The 13447-nt window shown below is 38.8% G+C and overlaps 1 protein-coding gene across 1 annotated transcript in view; it reads left to right on the forward strand.

Moving 5' to 3' along the window:
* Positions 1-13447, forward strand: part of Hs3st-A (Heparan sulfate 3-O sulfotransferase-A) — a 135839-nt gene that overhangs the window by 7552 nt on the left and 114840 nt on the right. Inside the window, exon 2 of the mRNA XM_003690881.4 lies at positions 8732-8789. The gene's annotated coding sequence lies outside the window, so the exon portion shown is untranslated. The remainder of the gene's footprint in view (positions 1-8731; positions 8790-13447) is intronic.

The raw sequence follows: 13447 nt of genomic DNA on the forward strand, positions 1-13447 counted from the left end.
AAACTTGTCTAACGTGTACATCGATTCTTTAATTTTTTACACGACCATAATAACAATAAACTTTTATATCATAATTTTCTTTTTATCGTTAACGAATCAAAATTGGTTAAGAAATAATTTTACACACTTACAAAGCAGGCCGTGCGTGATATATAAAAGGCAGAATGCAACATGTAGGTTATCGTAACCTAATAATTACCAAGCTGTCATTCACGCTACTATGTTATCAGTGGAAACAATATGTAAATTAAAAGCTCGATTATATTTATTCGTATTACTAGTATCGTTATAACATTTGTATTTTGCGTCTAAGCAACGTTCGATGCTATACATTTAAAATATATCCCGTTATCTCTTTACCGCGAAGAAAATTAAAACGTATTCATCGATGTATTCATATAACGTGCATCACGCGTCACAATTATTCGAATGAACGAGAGGTCGAACAGTGGGTTCGAATAATGTACATTAACCGAGCAAAATTTACCCTCAAATGTAGAAAAAAATAAGTGTTTCTATGTATAACAACTATACATTGAAATTTTAAATTTTCTTTTCTTTTTCGTAAATTTTTGTAAAGTTAAATATTCACGATAAAAGTCGAAAAGTAGAAACTTTTAAAGTAGAAACTGTATGTATCCATGATGTGTATATAGGCACAAGAGAACGGATTCTAGCCATTGATATTTATGGATTAATTTTAAGCTGTCTTATATCTAATAATATGTGTACAATAATATTCCTTTACTTCTTACAGTGCTTTTTTCATTTTATAATTTTCAGTTTTATCGTTATCTTATTAAATTACCACCGTTCAGGATCATATCTATCGAATAATCTATAGGATAGCACAACTTTTCCTTTGATGAGCATTTCCAGTTCTCCACTTTATCGTACGTTTGTCAACTTCGAAGCGCTTTTTAAGTTAATTCCTTGCCCGAGATATTTCACGCGGTTACTTCGAATCACAATTATTTGTATATATTCAATCATATTTTTGCATCATACACATTTTTTAACGAAACGATAAATTACAATAAAAAGGAATCGAAACGAACTCAAAAAAAAAAAAAAATAATGTTTCCAGTTAACTCGTATTATACGAAACCACAATCCTAAACAACCAAGAAGAAGAAAGCAATTATTTACAGGGAATTGTGAAAGATCCTTCGAAGAAAGAGAGAGAGAGAGAGAGAGAGAGAGAGAGAGAGAGAGAGAGAGAGCCATTGTTCGGGGGTGAATGGTCAATATCGGGCGATCGCGTCGTAAATCCTTCGATTTTGTTCGGATGGGAAACACGATTCTGCTGCGGCAGAATTTGGCGCAGTCTCGCGGAATTTCTCTCCCTTTTTCCTTTTTTTTTTTTTTTTTTTCCGATCTTTCGACCCACGCGTCGCGCGAATTTTTCTCGTAATTTCGGTTATGCAAGATGGCGGGGGGATTCGTATCACGTCCCGCCTCCCCTCCATATATTTCTTCGTTCCGCTTCAAACTTTAACGGTTTTTATCAACCGTTGTGAAGGACTGGCCTATTGGTGTTCGTGTAAATTTCGTAGAAATATTCCCGTGTAATATCGTGGAGGGAGGCGGGGTGGGGAAAGAGGGAATGGCTCCGCACTTTTTTTCCTCTTCCCGTCGTCTCGACAATTTGTTCGGTGTCCGGTTTCGCGTTATCTCGGTGTCCCGCGAACGAGAATTTTGTAAAAATTCGAGAAACAAATCGACCTTATTCCCGACTTTAAGTTAGAATCTTTGATCTCGATTTATTAACATTTTGACAGTTCGATTTGGTCAAACAACGCTCCTCCATGATCTTGTTATAGTTTCGTATTAATTGTAGAATTGTAATCTAGAGGTTAGGTGGAGCAATTTGCAGAGGCACACGAGCAGATGGCGTCTCGGAAAGTTTGAGCGAATTTATTCGTGATGCTCGTTCTTATTATACTTCTAACGTCTTTTCTTTTTCTTTTATTGGAAAGGATATCCTCCTTATGCCGAACGATCGATTTTCGGATCGACTTCGAATCGATCTTCGAGTCGAGAGTTCCTGAGAATATCCGTGTCCAATTATTACGTGCCAATATTGGTGTTTCTAAATTGCAATTCTATTTGCAACCGTGCGTTCGACAGTTTGGACGGTTAGTTCGCTTCGAATTTTATCGATCGTTCGTTTTAACTTATTTACGAGATCTCGAAACTGTCGTAAACACCATGGGATCCATAATGCGAAGTCTTAACGTCTCTTTAACGTCGACTTGAGATAAGAAATTCGTTCTCTTCTTCGCGTCATCGATTATTCATCAATTTTGAAAATTGTCTAATTCGAGACGAAAAAAGTTTCGAGCTGCAACTTTTTTAATTCTGCAGCGCGATTTTATCGCTCGACCGCGCGTTTTCCTTTCTTTTAAATATTAAAAATTTCAAAAAAAAAAAAAAAGCCTCGTCTCCGACCTTCTTTTTTTCTCATCTCGCGCCCTTTTGCGCCCCAAAGATCCCCAAGCGAATGGTTTCGAGTTCGAAGATTAAACCTTTGTGATGCAAACGAAGGGTAACTGGATCCGCCATTGTTCTCGCGGAACAAACACCCTCGATCCTTAGAGCTTAATTTCTCTTGACAATCCGCTTTCGTTTCGTTGAATCGAAGGAGAAAGAAAGAAAGAAAAAAAAAAAGTCACGTACGCAGGTACTTTTGCGCGGCTTCACGCATCGAACCAATTAAAAATCGGTTGTTGCGCACTTGCGCAAAGTTTCTTCTTCGCTGCGCGGACACGTGAATTAAGTGGCGCTTCACGCGCAGCGATAAGTAGCGCCTCTTCGAAACTTTCCACTCCCTGTCTCGAAGGATACTTTAGTCGATAAGATAGTTTACCAAGGACCGTTAAGATGTTGTGCACAGGTATTCGTCGACCATAGTTTCTCCCCGTAGTGAGCAAGGTCTCGTCAAATTAATTCATGAATTCATGATTCCCCTCGATGAATATTTTTGAAACGGTTATTGAAAGTTGTCGAAAGTTTGTTAAATTTGAAAGTAAAGCAACAATAATATTTTTTTCTGCGAATATTCACGCGTGCTTTTCCGTGCCTTTTCCATTGGGCGCACGAAACGAGTAATCGGTAGAAAGTAACAGTTTCGTATAAATCGTTTAAGGAGTAGGATCGTCAGGAGTGTATTAAATTAATTAGAGGAGAAACAAAGATCGAGTGGATTTGTCTTAAAGGAAGAGCCATTATAATCAAGCGAAGTTTAATTAAGGATCGTTTGTTACACGATGCTTCTTCGTTTCGTGCACATCGTTAATTACGCGAAATGAATTATTAGAGAGACGGATACAAACAGCAATCCCAAATTTGAATTTAACCTTTAAATTGTGCTACCCAAAATTTACCCCTCGGTATATTTAATATCAAGCGAGTTTCAATAATTTTATAGTAAATTTAATTGCGAAAAATATATAATTTTCTCGAGAATCGCGATTTAACAATCAAAATTCTGGAAATCGTCAAATCCTGACAGTTTGCGATGCGAACGAGTTGTCGACAACGTTGATTTATCCTCGTATGTACGTACCTAGGATGCAAATTAAGGAGGAAACGACGACTAATAAATCGATTTTCCAACGGCAGCTAAAGTCGACGGTTACAAAATCGTTGTTGGAGAGTTGGAATGTCGTTTGGCAGCCAAAGTCGCGAATGAGGACCGAAGCTGGGATTAATCGTAGTTCGACGTTATTTAAAACCAGTTCGGTTTATCCGGCTGGAGGATAATCGCGACTCGACCACACCGTGAAACGTACAGTTACACAGGAGAGAAATTCCGTGAAACTTATGACACGTGCTGTACAACGGTGTGCAAACAAGCTCACCCGATTATGGCCGTCGGAACCACCGTCGTGGTGGCAAGAGCCGTGCGATGTCTAAATTCGAGAATAAAGTAGGGGGGCGAGGGATGTCGGCTAGTTGGAGTTCTTGCGAATTGTTAATCACCGTATTTCCACTTAATACGCCAGGTATTTACATTTATAGAATTTCAAATTTAAAGTATGTAAAATACTTACGCGAATATGTATATAACAATCATCTTTTTTAAAATTTTACTATCATCCTCTCGATCTCGAAAACTGTATCCAAAGTATCGCGTTATTTATTCGAATAAGTGCAAATTTGTGAATAAAAATAGGGGAAGAGAAATCGAAATTCCTACGAGCTGTTGTCTTAATCGCCTTTCCGTTCAGTCTAATCACTTTACTACTCTCGATAGTAACATCGAATAAGCGAAATTTGGGAATAAAAGAAGGACACCGGCCAAGCTTCGAGCACCACAAATCCTCCAATTTGAAAAATCACTCCCTTCTCTTAATCTTCGAAAACTGGAAGGAAAATCGTTGTTCCAATTGCGAGGGATTTTCTCTCCTCCTCCTCCTCGAGGGAGATTCTTTGGAAAATGGTGGCTGGTGGCCGAGACTGTCCCGGTTGCGCATTTTTGCCGGGATAATTCCAACGGCCGTATTATTTCTCCTCGTTTTCCACCACCGCCCGTGTATTTTGCGTGGATTTGAACCGAGTCCACCGACCGTTTACGCTCGATGAATGTTTAAATAGAGTCCGGCCCTCTCTCGCGGCTCTGCCCCATTCACACCGCGGCCACTCGCCGCGCGCGCACACACACACACGCACACCCTTGTCTCCGCGATAATATTTAACTTGTTGTTCATGCCTTCTTCCGCGGCGCCAGCTTTTAATTCGACCCTGGTTTTTTTTTTCCTGGTTAAAAAACCAATGCGCGCAATTATTCCGCGCAGATATCGCTTCGCCGATCTCTCTTCTTTTCTTTTGCCTTTTATTTGACGTATTTGTGAATAAATTTCGTTAGTCTTTGCAGAGTATTGATACGTATTTTTTTAATACTTCTTTTTTTAAATTTATCAACTGCGTTATCGTGGGAAATTTTAAATTGCAAAATCTTCAGAATTCGATAATTCGGTTTTCAAGGGAAGATTGAATAATCGAAAAAGGAATTGTCGAGATTTTGTAAAGATTGTTCGTTGTTGCAAATACTTTCGTGCGTCGAAAAATCGCAACGATTCGTATAAAAATAATGTATTATTCGAATAGTTGCAGATGCTTATGCGTGAAAAAAAAAAACATGATTCAACGAATTTGGAAAGCAATTTAGAAAATTTATTAAGGGTAGGAAAATGTGTACGATAAAATTTTAAAAAATTATACGATTTTGTATTTGTTTTCAAGCAATTCCTTCTGTTCTCCTTTCATTCTCTGTTTTTTGATCGCGAAGTCTCGATTCGTTGGAAAGTGTGAACGACGTTCGTTCGAGCGAAATGAATTCACGTTCAAATTGTATATTTCCACGAAACGAGTGGGAAACAATCTGGGAATATTCTGTCTCCGTTGTTTCTTCGAGCAAATTTTTCGCAAATTAGAAAAATTTTCGACAAGTGGAGTTAATTATTTACTAATTGTTTCTACTCGAATTCTTATTACATTTTTCTAGAATATTTAGAGTAACAATCTTTTATCGACGAGAGAAAGTTAGTTAATTTTCAACAAGTGGAATTACCAGTTGCTTATTTTCTCACGTGCAATAATAATCTTCAATAAAAAGAGAAAAAGTTGATTCTTCAACAAGTGGAATTAGTTGCTTCTCGATATTAACGAATATAAACTAATCGTTTCTATTCCATTCGTATATACAATAACGAAGGGAACAATAATCTTCTAATCTAATCTAATCGAACGTTGGTTCACACAGGGAAACATAGTCAATTTCACCGGTAAAATTTCGACGAAATTTTCAATCCCGATTCGATAGAAACGAAGCCTCGCACGCGATCTCCATTCCCATTCCGCGTATCGTGAGAATCGCGAATCACCGCCTGCTTCGAAGCCCAAAATTTTCTTCCTGGATAGATTTCTCCCTCCAAAGAGAAGAGGACTCGCGGCCGATTTTAATCCGGCGAAATTGGCCGATTAAGCGCACAAAGGGAAATGAAATTGGCGCGATAGCGGAAGAACGGATCGAAAATTAGCCGGGCCACGGATATTATCCCTCGGTTTAACCGGCCATTTGTTTCTCGATTATACGAAACGAGGCAATTTCGCGTTCGTAAACGAACGCGGAAACGAACGCGGCCTTAGTCTTGGGACTCGCCACCAGGGGGGAGCAGATATCATCTTTCCCCCACTCTGCGTCCAGTTTTATGGCTCGTCGTCCACTAACTAAGCGGCCCACGTGACATTCCTCGTACCCCGGAGACGCGTTCGCGAACGCTTCGAGAGAACGCTGTCCCGATTATTATATTGGACAAGAGGGCGTTCGCTATTCTTCTATTCTCGACGTACCATCGACATGGAGATCCTTCTAGATCTAATAAGATAACGGCAAAATCGAACAATTCTTTTATTCTCGGTCGATGTTTCGAAAGTGCGAAATAAATGTGAAAGAGGCACGTTTTTTTTTGGAGAATTCGTGATACACGTGTGTCGTGGTTTACTTTTTTCTAGTTTGTCTTTATTTGATTGATTGAACGGAAAAGAATGGTGGATATTTTTGCGTAATATATAATAAGAAAACGAATCGAGGATAATTTGCTATGCTCGCGTAAAATAAAATAAAGGAAAATGAAATCGAAGAATCTTTTTGGAAAAGATGCGTGGTGTTACGACTCGTTTTCTTTCTTTTTACTTTGTTTTTACGCGATCAAATAGAAGTTAGGAAGAATCTTTTTGGAAGATTCGTTAATACGTTACGATTTGTCTTCTTTCCTTTCAGTTTGTTCTTTACGCGATAATCGATCACAGAAGTCGATAATATTTGCAAGGATCTTTTGTTATGTAAAATAATAGTAGGAAGAGATACGTCGAACTCGTTCGGGAAGGAAAAATTCGAACGATATTTGCAATTTTGTTTTTCACGATAATGGAAAGGAGGAGAGGGATAACTTAGTCGCTGGTACGCAAATGTTTTACAATATCCGTATTGAAAATAAAGTTAAACACGGCGTAGGCAAGCAATTAACGTGGAAACGTCATAACGGATATTTACATTCCAGATATCCGGTAAATCCAACACGCTGGATAGATCAAAGAACTTTTTAATTAAAAGTAAACTAATTTCTGAAGATATCTTTGCTCGAAATTTTACTTTTGTGCTTCGATTACACGTTTGAACGGGGGGAAGGGGATCTGTAATTCGCTTTTCATCGAAATTCACGGAATATTTGATGAAAAAGGTCTCGCGGCGATCGATATTCCCCTACATCTTGCTCTACATTATTCCTGAAAATTGACCACTCGCTTAAATCGCGATCAGTTTTGGAAATCGCTTCAACCAGCCATCCCGCGAATATCCACTTCCGGATCCCAGCCCTGCATCCGCCCTTCTACGGAAGCGGAGCTGTAAACGCGCGCGTCCACATCCATTAATTCGAGTGTGACGGGAAAAAAATAAAAATCGAACGTTGCTCAAAGGACGAAGAATTCTAAATGAATAAATCGAATATCGACTATTTTACAAATTTTAAAAAATTCGTTTCTTAACAGTCGGAGAATTAATTGAAAATATTCAGAAAATCGAAAATTGATCACTTTACAAATTTTAAAAAATTCAAAAAAAAAAAAAAAAATCCGAAGATAATTCGTTTCCTAATAATCGAAAATCGATTCGTTTCACAAATTAAAAAAGAAAAATTCGAAGATAATTTCGTTTCTTGAATAAATAAGAGAGAATATGATCGATATTCCATATTTATATCGCCACGATTATATCGCGTTAAAAAAACAGAGATACGCGTGAATACGGCGCGAACCATTTTTTTTTTTTTTTTTCCCTCGGCGAAGAAGTTTCTCGTTTCTTGCGAGAAGCGAGCTTCCGTCGTTTTTCTCGTTACACAGCGCGTCCTCGAGCTGGAGAAGAAAACGGGAGAAGGAGGAGTCGAACCGAGGGAATGTCTAGCCCCCGGTTACGCGCCCCGTATCCGCGTCGTAATTTCTCTGTGCTCGCCAGCTATACGCTGATAAGTGCACGGTTCGGGACGCGGGAGAAAAGTTGCACACCGAGGAAGTCGACAACCGTTTACGACGGCCGTCCTCGTCCACGCGCTTGGAACGTGACCCCCGAGGGGACGCGTCCCGTTTCCGCCTCTTTCCAGATCGCACGCACGCCTTTCCTCCGTGCTTGACGGGATTTTCGTTCAGGATCGATTCCTTAGGATTATTCCTTTATTTCTGTCTTTCTTTTTTCGTCGTGGTATCTTTTTTTTTTTTTTTTTAGGACGAGTGGAATTGGAGAATGGAACGGGATGGAGAGAATAATGGAAAATTACCATCCTCTTTTTTAAATATAATTCGCGTCTTCGACGAGTTTTGTCCGTTGGACAAACTTTTCGATGCTTGTCGATCGGTAGACGGTTAATAGGCTTTTTTATTCGAGGAGGTCGTTAACGAATAGCAACGAAAAAAGCGGTGACGCGTTCGTGGAAATACGTATAACTTTTTCTTCCCATACTTTGTATCAGTGTGCACGTGTGTGCGTTCATTTTATCTCGTTTCTCGCCACAAATGAGCAAAATATTTCGACGATGTCTGAAAATTACGCGCGTGCCACGAGCGTTTAACGATCGTTCGTTTTGGAAAGAAGGTAAAAAGACGACGTAAAAAGACGACTCCGTCACTTTGAGAGAAGTTTTTCTTTAATTTTTTCTTTTCTTGTTTCCAGGAGCCTTGCCAAACCGAAGGAAGCTAAGCTCGCGAGGCTGGGTCCGGGTAAAATTCGTGTAAGTAAAATTTTCACCGAAACGTAATCCGATCGATATCGAATATAAAATCCAATTATTAATCGTGGCTAGTGATCGCTAAATAATCAGTAATCGTTGATAATAATAAGAAAGGAATCGGAAGTTGTTGTAATCGATGTTTCTGATTCCTTTATTAATTATTAATACAAAACAATTTTTAATTATGATTTAATCCGTGCTTTCGCTGTGAACACATTTTTTAAAAATATATATATATATTTTTTACATAGTTTCACATAGAAAAGTCACCTTATAACGAGTCATTACTTATTTATTTTTAGTGTAACTCGCTTTTAACACAACTCGCATTTTCCAACGTTTTATCTAATAATTTTTGCGCGTTTTTGAGTGCGTTTTATCATGTTTATAGCCTCTGAACAAAAGGCGAATAATAAAGAAATATATGGCAATATTAAAGAAAACTTTGTAAATCGTATATAAAGCTAGGACGATCATCGAATGATTTGGAAAATTACCGATCAACGATCATTACAAATTACAGAAAGTGGTCACCATTATCGATTTATTTGAATAACGAGGAAATCGATTACAAAAGAATCAATTTTTAATTTAAAATCGTTCGAAGAATCCTGTGCTCGATTAATTTTCGAGAAATTCGATTTTTATTCGTTCGAACATTTTTTATTTTAGAAGAGATTTTTTTTTTTCGAAACGAATATTTCTATTTTTTTTTTTTTTTTTTTTCTTTTTGCATTTACACGCGGGGATCATCGATCGTTTGGACGTTCGAAGCTCGATACACTCGATATTAAATGTTATCGAATGTGATTTCCCTCATCTCGTTTCGTTATTAACAGGATTATTACGTTAAGTCATTACAGTTTTCCCACGGAAATGTAGGTCAGTTTTCCGTTTCTGTTTACAACGTGCCGGCCGATCGCGCCAATTTTGATTAAAATCGACGGGAACGTAACTGCAACGTAATCGATGAAGCGTAAATAAATTACGTACCGTATCTCGTCAATATCGTATTTTTCTTTTTTCCTTTCCATAATTCTTGTCGATAAAAAAAAAAAAAAGTAAAAGAGACGAGATATATATATATATATATAAATTTTCATAATGGCCGAATTTAACGTGTTATTTTCGTACGTTTACTCGTGATTCGTTCATTCATTTATCTATTTATCTTTCACCAAAGATTCGAGTCGAAACGAATTTTTCTTCATTCCTCGATTAAAATAATTTTCGAAAGTCGAACGAGAAAATGCAGATACGATTTTAATATTAACTTTAATATTAATTATAAGTAATACACGAATATAGGAGGAGGCGTTTGAAAATATTGTTTCTTTTATACGTATAAACGAGAAAAGAACAACAAGCGAAATCGAAGAAAAGAAAATCGTGTTATTCATTTTCGTTATCGATCGATCCATTTTCTCTCTCTCAAAGAGACCTCTCTCGAGGAGGTATATATATATATATATATATATAAATTAATATCCTTGAAGTTAATTAAAACTCGCAACGAAAACTTGGCATTCTTCTTTAATTCAAATTCACGCAGAATTCCTGCACTCGTGGCGCGCGCCAATTTCATCTCCATATTAATTCTCGCCCGCTTTAAAGGATAAAGATGGGGAGGCTCCCTCTCGAGCAAAATTCATCAAAATTCTTTTTTAAAAAACGTCTTTTCCCTCCACCGAGAACATCCCTCCTCTTCTCTTTTTTCTTTTTTTTTTTTTCTTTTTTCGATCTCGAAGAAGAAAAACGAATCAATCGCGAAAGGCAATGCATGGATCGAAGCGTCGAGATCGAAAAACTCGACTCGAGGATTAGAATTGGAATTTTATCGGCGAGTTAACCGGTGCTTGTTGTCACGTGTAATTAACTGTTAGATTCGAGCTCGGTGTGCACGTTGCGTTTGCACGCGATCTAATCGGATCAGATTGCGTCCTGCAAAGGCGCAACAACTCCCTCTCGACCAGCTTTTTCTCTCACTTCTCTTCCTTTTCTTCTACTCACATTCGTTCGTTTTTACGCTTACAGACAGAGAGACTCTTCTCCCTTTCTCTTAATTCTTCTCGTCGTTTTGAAGGAGTTTAACGCAACTTTTGTCAATTTCTGTTCGTGACGCGATTTTCTATTCGCGTGCTTAACTGGAGGAGGACAGCCGAGTAACGATTTTCTCCTCGTTTGTGAATATCCTTTCTCTCTAATCTCTCGTAAAATATTTACAAATTCAACGATAAACGGGGGAGGATTGGCCACGAGAGGCAATTATTCATCGGCTAATTTTTGTGTAAATTTCATTTTCATTTACGATCGATCTAATTATCCGTTTGAGGAGAGGAAAGGACGAGAACGTAGAAAAACCGCTCAAAGAATTCGTCCATTCGAAGCTATCTCTATCAAACCACTGCGTTTCTCTTACCACGCCTCCTTCGGAATTAATCAACGCCTCGGACTGGATACAGCCGTTGGACACTTTCCAACTGTTCTCATATTTTTGCGAATCGGTTTAATTCGCTCGAAACTGTTCGACGAGATGGCACGGCATCCAGATCGTTAACGAAAGACCAAGTTTCGAGGAAGGAAATGGAAGAAACGTCGAATTAAAACGTGTACAACGGCGTTAATATAACGACGGTTCGGATGGTGGCCGAGAGGATGGTTGGATTTCGTGTTCTGGGTCACGTTTTACACCCCCCCATCGGTCCGCGTCACGTCCGTCTGACATTTCGAGACTGGGCGGCACGCGAGCACATTGTTGCACCCGTAATGGCCGACCACGGCTCTCACGGCCGACCAGGCCGACGTTGAATTATGCCCGCGACTCGAGCGCATCCACTCGAACCGCAAACAAGCGTCTTATTAACCCTTAACCCCTTCCACGGCTGGGGAAACAGCGGAAGCGACGTATAATTTTCACCGCGAGCTTCCTTCCGTCCTTCCTTCCTTCCTTCCTGCACCCTCGCCTCCAATAATTCAACGCCCGCCTCACCGCCTCCAATTTGTCTCCCATTGTGCGCCGTCCCCTTTCTCAACTTTTAATAATATCTCCTCTGCGAATGCGAACCTATCCTAACCCGTCTGTTTGCGTTTAAACTCGTCGAGGAGTCGAGCTCGCTCGCTTCTAGTTTCTTTTCCCCCACTCCGCTCAACCGCGGCCAATGTTTTTCTTCTTCTTCTTTTTCTTTCTCTTCTTCGAGAACGAGATAGATTCGTATCTCGATGCGTGTTTAATTTAATTTCTTGATGGATTTATCTTTTCCCCAACCGATGAATTAAAGTGTCGAATGTTATATTTTGATTCTCGCTTCACAGAAGAATTTTTCGCCATTCGTTTCAGGATTTTCATTGGCGTTCGATACCGTCGTCCGGTATTCGTCACAACTTGTAATTCTATTCCAGAGTGGACTCGTGTCGTTTAGAGGTTCGCGCGATGACCACGCTTCGAAGCGCCGCGACTTTCGATTCTTCGCCGATTGGCGTCGCTTTTCCAATTTCTTCGCTTTAGTTTAGGCTTCATTCGAATGCGCGAAAACCGTCGTTTTAGATACATCGTCCACTTTGACTCTGTCTCCACTTTCGTTTTATTCTCGTTTAATATGGATTTCGATCTACCCCGGGGCTCGTTTTCAAGATTCTTATTCTCGGACCCGAATTTTTGAAATCGAACGATCCTTTCATCGATGGAATCTTCTTCTCGAAAGCTAACCTAATATTTCGATACGTACGGGAACAGTATTCCAACTTCTTTCACTTTTGAAAAAACAGTTAAAATTAATAGCGAAAAAGAAGTTATTACAGAAAGGAAATGTAGGTTAGGTAAGTAGAGTTAACGAGTCGCGGTTGATTGTCATTTATTCTAAAATTTTGCAACTTTGTGCAACAACGGTGTGTTACACGACCTGGTATAACTCTTTGTACAACCTTGGCCGTTGCGGTTAATTATTTGTTCAAATGAGATTTTAACTTATCTTCATGGACGTTTGTACGTGCGTTTAGTTATTTTTTTTTTAATTAAAATTATCTAGTAAGAAGAAAATATATCTTTTAATGGTAAAAGTGAAAAAGTCGAAGCACCGATAATATCATTTAACTTATTGGTGGAATTTTCTCCTCGAAAGCTAACCTAATATTTCACTCGTACAGGAAACGATATTCCAAATTCGTTTTTCACTTCTGAAAAAAAAGAAATAATTAATAACGAGAAAGAAGTTGTTACAGAAAGGACAAATATTCATGTATTCCAAAATTGGCAATTTCACGATCTAATTGTGCGAATTCTCACAGGGGAAGCGTAAATTAAATATTTCTGTGGGCGAAAGAAGGCACGGTTTTAATCGTTGAATGGGAAACGCGCTCGTCACGAGCTTGAGATTATTCGTTTCCGTTGTGTTAGACACTTTGGGAAACGCGATGGTCAAAGTTTAAGTTGTATTTATACGCTAGAATCTTCTATTATTCAAACAGAGCGCGAATATTCTCCGCTTTATCCTCCATATATTCCATCATCCATTGAAATAGAACGTGTATCCCACACGGCCCTAATTATAACACCTATGCACACGTAGCGTACGGCGTGCAATTTAATACGAATCAAGCGGCATAATTAACCTTGTAATCCTTGCCGACCAATACCAATTACGCAAATGGGATTGGTGATA

The sequence above is a fragment of the Apis florea genome, unplaced genomic scaffold (assembly GCF_048593485.1).
Source record: "Apis florea isolate Af1SG1 unplaced genomic scaffold, ASM4859348v1 contig_3068_pilon, whole genome shotgun sequence".
In the NCBI taxonomy this organism is placed as follows: Eukaryota; Metazoa; Arthropoda; class Insecta; order Hymenoptera; family Apidae; genus Apis; species Apis florea.